This window comes from Mixophyes fleayi, chromosome 2, assembly GCF_038048845.1.
Source record: "Mixophyes fleayi isolate aMixFle1 chromosome 2, aMixFle1.hap1, whole genome shotgun sequence".
Lineage (NCBI taxonomy): Eukaryota > Metazoa > Chordata > Amphibia > Anura > Limnodynastidae > Mixophyes > Mixophyes fleayi.
In genome coordinates, this window is record NC_134403.1 from 89,807,832 (window position 1) to 89,816,264 (window position 8,433).

At 42.1% G+C, this 8,433-nt stretch overlaps 1 long non-coding RNA gene across 1 annotated transcript; it reads left to right on the forward strand.

The window, feature by feature from the left end:
• Nucleotides 1-2,817: 2,817 nt before the first annotated feature.
• LOC142140179 (uncharacterized) lies at nucleotides 2,818-8,171 on the forward strand. The gene is made up of 3 exons (XR_012688320.1): nucleotides 2,818-3,246; nucleotides 5,669-5,879; nucleotides 7,900-8,171. It is a non-coding gene; the product is annotated as an uncharacterized LOC142140179 (long non-coding RNA).
• Nucleotides 8,172-8,433: the final 262 nt, after the last annotated feature.

The following is an 8,433-nucleotide window of genomic DNA, read 5'->3' on the forward strand; positions in this document are numbered from 1 at the left end:
CATGTCTTAAATAGTATAACATTTAATAAGCTGCAGTACTGAACAATTTTTCCAAAAGAGGGAGGGGGGTGTAAGAAATGGGGACTGGGGACATAACTGCTGGCAGAGGCAGGCTGGGCTGGACCAAAAAAGACTGTTTTGGGTCGGTCCCTGCTTAGTCTTTATTGGTGGCTCGTCCCTCCTCCGGGACCAACCACCTTCTCCTACTGGCCGCAGTCCGCCCCCCTCTCTCCCACTTTGTGTGGCCTCCTATTGCTGTCACATGGGACGCGCAGCACGTGACAGATGCCGTCCCATGTGTGAAGACTAGGAACTTCACCGTTCGGCGCGCCTGGAACAAGGTAAGTGACGGCGGGGGCGGGCAAGTGGTATGTAAGTGTATTGTGTGTAAGTGTCAGTGTACTGTGTGTGTGTGTGTCAGTGTATTGTGTGCGTCAGTGTATTGTGAGGGGGCCACTATATATTGTGTGTGTGTGTGTGAGAGGGCCACTATATATTGTGTGTGTGTGTGTGTGTGTGTGTGGGCCACTATATATATTGTGTGTGTGTGGGCCACTATATATTTTGTGTGTGTGTGTGTGTGTGTGTGTGTGAGGGGACCACTATATATATATAGTAGTGTGTGTGCCACTATATATTGTGTGTGTGTGTGTGTGTGAGGGGACCACTATATATATATTGTAGTGTGTGTGTGGGCCACTATATATTGTGTGTGTATGTGTGAGGCGTCCACTATATTGTGTGAGTGTGTGTGAGGGGGCCACTGTATATTGTGTGTGTGAGGGGCCCGCTATATACTGTGTGTGTGTGTGGGGGGTCACTATATATTGTGTGTGTGGGGGGGGGGGGCACTATTTATTGTGTGCGTGGGCCACTATATATTGTGCGTGTGTGTGTGTGGACCACTATATATTGTGTGTGTGTGTGTGAGGGGGCCACTATATATTGTGTGTGTGTGTGAGGGGGCCACTATATATTGTGTGTGTGTATGTGAGGGGGCCACTATATATTGTGTGAGTGTGTGTGAGGGGACCACTATATATTGTGTGTGTGTGAGGGGGCCACTACATAGTGTGTGTGTGAGAAGGGGCCGCTGTATATCGTGTGTGAGGCCCACTATAAATTGTGTGTGTGAGGTGGCCACTATATATATATTGTGTGTGTGTGTGTGTGTGTGTGTGTGTGTGAACCACTATATATTGTGTGTGTGTGTGTGTGGGGGGAGGCACTATATGGTTTGTGTGTGTGAGGGGGCCACTATATATTGTGTGTGTGTGAGGGGGCCACTATATATATTGTGTGTGTGTGTGTGCGCGTGTGCTAATTATGGGTGCTATCTTATTTGTAGGTGGTGGGGCAATTTAATAGTGGAGCCTATGAAGTTAAGATGGGGTGATTGGACCTTTAATTTAATGCTGGGGTGGTTTGAGAGCTATTAATTGAATGTGGGGCTGTTTGGGGAAAATGAGGTCTATTTATTAAATGTGATTATAAATTATATAATGCCTGGGATGGTTGTGGGAAATTGTTATATTTATTAAATGTAAATGTTATTTAATTTATTGCTGGGGCTGTTTGGAGGGAGAGAAATAGGTTTGTTTATTAAATGGGAATACTGTTTAATGTTGGGGGGAATTAGGTCTATTTATTAAATGTGTATGCTATTAATTTAATTTAATGTCCGGGCTAGATGGAGAGAAATAGGTATATTTATCAAATGTGAATACCAATATTTTAATTTTGGGCTGGAGGGAGGCTTTATTATAAAACATGGGTGTTATATTGGTTTAACACCGTGGCTAGTTGGAGTTTTCTAAATTTCATGTACCCATTTTATTTACAAATAGGGCCTCCAACATTCCAGGATCCAGACAAGCAGCAACTGATCTAAAGACACCAGCAGCCACAAGTGTTGAAAGTGACAAGACAGGTAGGAGAGAGGAGGACAGTCTGCCAACTGTCCTGAATCTGTTGGAGCAGTCCCGAATTTGGGTGACTGTCTCGTTTAGTCAGGATTTAGTCTGACTGCAAGGACAGTTGGTAGGTATGTCCCGCTTCACACTGTACTGCTTGTAAAGGTAGAGCTGAGTGCACCTAACAGTAGTGCACACAGTATTGCCTGTGTATTTGTCTAAAATGATAACAATGTTACATTATAGCGGTCCCCCCTGTCTAAAGTACCCCGGCCCCCCCAGACCCCTAATCCAGCTCTGGGCCAGGATGTCAGATTGACGCCTAGTGCTCTGCTCCACCTCCCAGTAGCACCGCTCATATTATTTGTTTTGGGTTAACCCTAAAATAAATAATAACCCTATTAGTGTATAGTTTAATGCAAAAACAAGCCCTTTTGCTGGCAAAAACATCAGGTTTTTAAAACAAAAGGGCTTTTTGCATTTTGATAAATCAGTGTCTGTGTTCAGTACTGTAATAGAACATTATATAATCTATTGCTATAATATGATTTATATCCCATTATAATCAGCGAGGTATATAAAAATCAAAAACAAAACTGCTGTAGAAGGAACATATAAAATAAAATGCAATATAAAGTGAGGTTTGTTTCTTGTTGCATTTTTTTGTTTGTTTTAAGATTTATCATTTATAATAAATTATCGCTTGGTTTAGCAACACTAAAATAGCCTCTTTTTATATTGATAAATATATATTGTACCGAAGACCACCTTTTAAGGATGGGCCGCTACTTATGGGTCACTGCTATGCGCTGCCCCCAGGCTAAAGTCTGCCAGCCAGCCCCTGACTGCTAGAAGGGGGGGGGGGGGGGCAGGAGGCCAAGGGGAGGATTGAAGAGGACATTAGGAGAAATGCTGAGGGGTGAAGGGTAAACATGATTCCCATATCTTCCAAAACACTTTAGGGTGTTATGAGTAATGCTTGTTATAAACTCCATTCAATGCACACTCCATAAAGGATTTCTTGCCTTGTTGGGTCAGTTGGGATTTCCAGTCCATCACCAAGGTGACAGAGGTCATTATATGTCTGAACAATCTATTTTGGTGGCAAGTAGCTGATGAAACACCCAGTGGAGAATGTGGAGAAAAGACCCAACAGTAGACCACCCTCTCCAACAAATCTTAAATGTATTTAAACTTGTTTGAACATAGTACCAACAGTATAATAATTTACAGGTAGTTTCTTTGACTTTAACGCAGAGTGAACTGCTGGCTGTGTTTTATCTAATATTTTCATCATTTCCCCTAGATCACTCTCTCAGGAAAGTTCATTTTGGTAAGTTCTAATACATTACCATCCGTACAGAAGAGTCACTGGAAAACCATTCAGCCATTTGATTCCTGTTTTGTTCAGTGTCCACAGCAAGTATAAGTAACCTGCTATATACACTGCACAGCACCATAGACTGCACCCAACCATCAGTATTGTGACCCTTTTGAACCCAATTCTTGGCTTTGAAAATGCCCAATCCGGCCCTTATCCTTTTGCACTTCTTAATTCTTGTTCAAGGTACATTACCCATTACATTATATTCTTGCCAAATATTACATATGCTGGGAATACTGCCCACATCATTGTCATTTTATAGTTCTGTCATATCAGTTTCCATTGAGACTACAGCTCTTTTCATAATTGTGTTCTCCTAACTGAGAGTAATATTTTCCATTGTCCTTAACAGTGAAAGACTCATTATTACTCTTTTGTAATTATCTTCAGCATAACTTTTGTAGAGGCTTCCAACATGTGCGATCTATGCTGCTACCTCATCTTCTACAACTCAGAGAGTTACCCGGTGTTCATATTCATCCCGTTGCTAATGTTTCCATTTCAACCATGTCTAGTTTATGATATATTCTGTATTTAAAGATGTGCGTCTGTAGATTTAATTAAGAGAATTACCCTCTGTAAACCCATGCCCAGCTTGTGACTTTAACAAAGACCATGACTGTCATGGTACACAAACACAGCCAAATTCTTCAAAGCTGAATAGTTGCTTTAAAGTGTTGCCATTGTGAACCAACCAATATCACAAATGCCCCTTCATTAAGGTGATTATCATATGTTGCTATCATTGAATGTATTTATATATTTATAATGCAGAGGCTACATTTACAAACAGAGTAGTATGAATTTTACATTTACTGCTAACACTGTCAAGCAGCATCCCCTATGAATTTTGTGGTTTTGGAGTTTGATGTATCTGAAGATGTGTTACTCAAAAGACACACATCAGACACACGTACATACATTTTTTTTTGCTACAGAATCTTTACACGGTGTTTGGAATGCAAAATACATCAAAATCTAAATGAGGCTCTTTAATTCCAATATGACAGGTCCTGGCACTGGTGTAAAAAACAAAGTACAACTGAAATTACAATTACATGTCAGTGATTATTCAGAGCAGATTGACGATTAGCATGACGGGATTCTTCAGAAATATAGTGAGAATGAGCATTTACTTTCATCTCATGCACAATGTGGTCCTATGTGAATGCAAATCTACCCCAAGCAATAAACGTACATCTGGCATAGGCAAAAAGGGCAAAAATGTGCTCAGCAACCCCCACATATCACTAAGTGTTGTATAAGAAAATAACCAATGATAGTGCCAGCGGTAATGGAACAAAGAAAAATAATGCTGGAGCATCCTCAGCAAACTTGTGTAGGATGAAATAATGTAATGGATGTTAAACATTTATCAGTTCTAAACAATGCAAATACATCTGCATTTGTAGATTCTGGTGACATGGCCTCACAGGACATACATAAAACAGGGACATACAAGGTAGACAAAATAAATGCTGACATGAATAATTGTAAGAATGCACAGTTAAACCAAAAGGAGTGAGCGTGGCTCAGAGTAGAGATTGGGACAGTTTTGAGGGTGCATTTAGCCGCTCTTCAGCTACAACAAGATGGCAGCAATGAGATTACAGGCCTGCTTCTATCTCCCAGCAGTCTAGGCTGCTGGGGGTGGAGAAAAGAGTGGAGGAGGGTGAAGGCAAGTAGAGGAGACTGCCGGCGCCATTACACGTAGGAAAGGGTATAAATAGGAGGCAGGATAGAGAGTGAGGAGATGTGCCATTTTGGGAGAAGGGGGAGCAGGAGATTGTGTCAAATAGAGGAGTTTGAGCAGAGCAGAGAAGCTAGCCTGAGTCCAGCCAGTGTAGAGGGCTGGAGATGCTTAGTGAGACAGAAGTCAACTAGAGTTGCGGAGAATGTCCAGTGTGAGGGAGATGTTTTACAAGAGGCCTGTGAAGTGAACCTTGGGGTGAGCCCTGTGTGGAGCTGCTATTGTGGGAATATAAAGAAAGTCCTTGGCCAAAGAGAGAGTCTCCTGGCCTGGGTGAACATTGAAAACTGCAAGCAAGAGGAGGTTTGGTCCCAATTGATTGTTGCCGAGCCCTGCCCAGTATCCTCTGACAGATAAGTGTATTCACCATTGAAGCACATATACAAATATTGTACTGCGTAGACACTGAGATAAAGCATAACTTTTCTACTGTTCCTGAATTGTGCAAATAGAGCATTGCCAATCTGCATCAGTTAGAAACTCAAGACCATTCTATTAAGTTATTTGCCCATTTTATGGATGATTGTGGAAGTTAATCATATGAAGCTATACACTTGAATTATTCAACAAGTGCACTAACGGTGCCCAACGTTATAATTGTCATTGTATTATTTGCATTAGATCGCCAGAGTGCGAGGATTGCTGCGAGCAGGGCCGTAGTGAGGGCAACTTGGCCACTGCTTTTTGCCCCAACCACATACCCCTGGTATTATGCGATGCCCTGCCCGCCCTCCTGGACAGAGATCGACACCCTGCTCACTGCAACATTGCTAATGTTGTCACACTGTCAGAGAAGAGGAGCCAGTAATGAGAAGTGAAGCTGAGACCTAAGGTAAGTACAGATAACTGGCAGGGGAGATCTGGTGATGGGGGAAGGGGAGGTGATATTGAGAATCCAAGGATGTGCCTCTCCAATGAATAGCCTATAAACACTATGACATGGCAGGCATTTCCACTTGTGACGATAATAACAAAAATTATAATGTGCCTCCCATCAAAATAAAGAAAAGAACATGGAATAACAAAATGTAAATTGATAATTGAAAAAAATCTGCACATATGCTAGAAATACATATAGTTATGGCCCACAGATGAACACAAAACCTATAATTAAAGGTGCCTTATTGAGTGGCCATATAAATGTAAGAAGTCACAGGATAAAAGTCAGTGGATAGTTCTAGGATAACACTTAATTGTATCAAAAGAGCAGAGGACCGAATCATGGTTTCATTATATTTTCCAATTTTTTATTCTTGGTTTTGTTTTGTTTTCAAGCATACAAATGTTTAAAAATAGATGTAGTGTTTATGAACTGTACACATTAAACTTTTACAATTAGTGGTATTTTGTGTGTTGTACCACGTCTGTATAACATTTTTGGCTGCAAACTATGTTTTCTGTGCTAATGTCTGTCTGCTTTCAGAAGATATATTATTTGGGGGGTTTAAGGACAATATTTAAGTCTATATTTATGTATGCAAAAAGTCAGTAGATCTCTGTTAGAGAAAGAGTCTGACACCCATTTTCAACATATATAGCCTGATGTCACTAAAATGAATACTCTACACCACCTTGCACCTTCTGATGCATTTCTGTTCCTGTTAACAGTGTGAGTAGAGCAAGTGGTGTGTAGAGCAAGCACCTCTGTTATTTGTGCCGGGGGGGGGGGGGGGGGGATCTTTAGTGGGTAGGAGACCTGTTTACTTGTGGTTCACCTACTACCTCCCTAAACACTCCTTCAGTGTCTCTTCTTCTGTCAAATTCTCCTTTCCTCTCCCTGTTGGTTCTCAGCACCCTTATTTTCTCTCTTTATACCTGTTTTCTCTGTGAACTAATGTGCTTCTTCGGACTTCACTACCAGCTTTGTGCAGATGAAACTTTAAGTTACCTCTCCTCTCCTAACCACTCTCCTTCTTGGATGCCCCAACACTACCTAAAGCTCAACATGTCCAAAACATAGCTCATTATCTTCCCCCCTTCTAGTGTCACTACCTCTACTCTAGTCTACCTCATGGCTAACATCACATTCTCCCCAGTTCCACAAGCCTTGCGGTCATCCTAGAGTCCACCCTCAGCTTCACTCCATACACTCACTGCCTTGCGCTCTCTTGTCGCCTGCTTCCTAGAAACCTTGCAAAAATAAGTCCCTTTCTCACATGGGGAGTTACCAAAACCCTTATCCATTATTTTCTCCTGCCTTCCCCTCCCCCATCGTCCCCTTCTACAGTCAGTCCTAAATGTTGATCTTCCTCTCTTGAGACTCCGCATCCACTGCGCCACTCCACCCTCAAATCCTCCCCTTCATATATCTATAACCTCTTTATGATATACTTTCCCTATAACTTCCTTAGATCTATCTTTGGCCTGGCCTTTTCCCATGCTGCTCCCAACTTATGAAATGCCCTAATTCTCCTGATAAATGTCCTCCAACCTTCAGACTTTTAAGAGCTCACATCTTCACCATCACGACCTGCATCCTGCAGCTCCTGTCTGCAGGCACTTTGTTGGACCTTTTGTATATATTGTATCCTGCCTGTAGTACCACTGTCCACCAAAGGGGCCACTGCGGTACTTAGACTGCTCTTACCTGCCTCGTTATTGCTGGAAGCTTAAACCCCTGCTTCTGGCCTATATAAGCCTGCCTGTCCCAAGCAACCTTTGCCAGATCATCTGTTGCAATTACCTGTGTTGCTGTGCCTGTTCCCTGGCTCCTGTTTGCTACCTGTTCTTTGAGTTTCCAGCACATTTATCCGCAGATCATCTCAGCCACTGTGTCTACTCCAGTATCTTGTGATAACGCTCTGCAGATTATTGCTATCTGTTCTCTGAATTTCCATCACATCTATCCACAGATAATCGCAGCCTCTGTGTCCACTCCACTATCCTGTGGTAACGCTCTGCATATTATTGCTACCGGTTCTCTGAGTCTTCAGTGCCTTGCTCCGCAGACCGTTGCACCTTGTGTGCCATCTACACTACTTCATGGTAATGTCGGCGGACCCCCGCATTCTACATCTTTTATCCACTGTGTTCTTTAGCTATTTTTGCCATACCCTACTGTACTGCAACCTGAAACCTGTGTAACCAGTGTTAATAAAAACCACTTCATTTCACAGCGCTCTCTTTGTGGTTTTTACTGGGAATCCTGACATTCGCTATTCCCACCTGATACTATTTTTTATCAGTGTTCTAACAGCTACAGTCACAATATCCAATACAAGTCCGACTAGCTCTTTTTGTCTTAGCATTACTCTGTAGATTGTCTTATGAGAAGGGCCTCCTCTACCCATTGTCTGAGTAGAGGAGGCCCTTTTCGAAATTAGCAAACACAACACTGTTACACTGCTGGCCAATGTTAACATAACAGGAGACATAATACAAGTTTT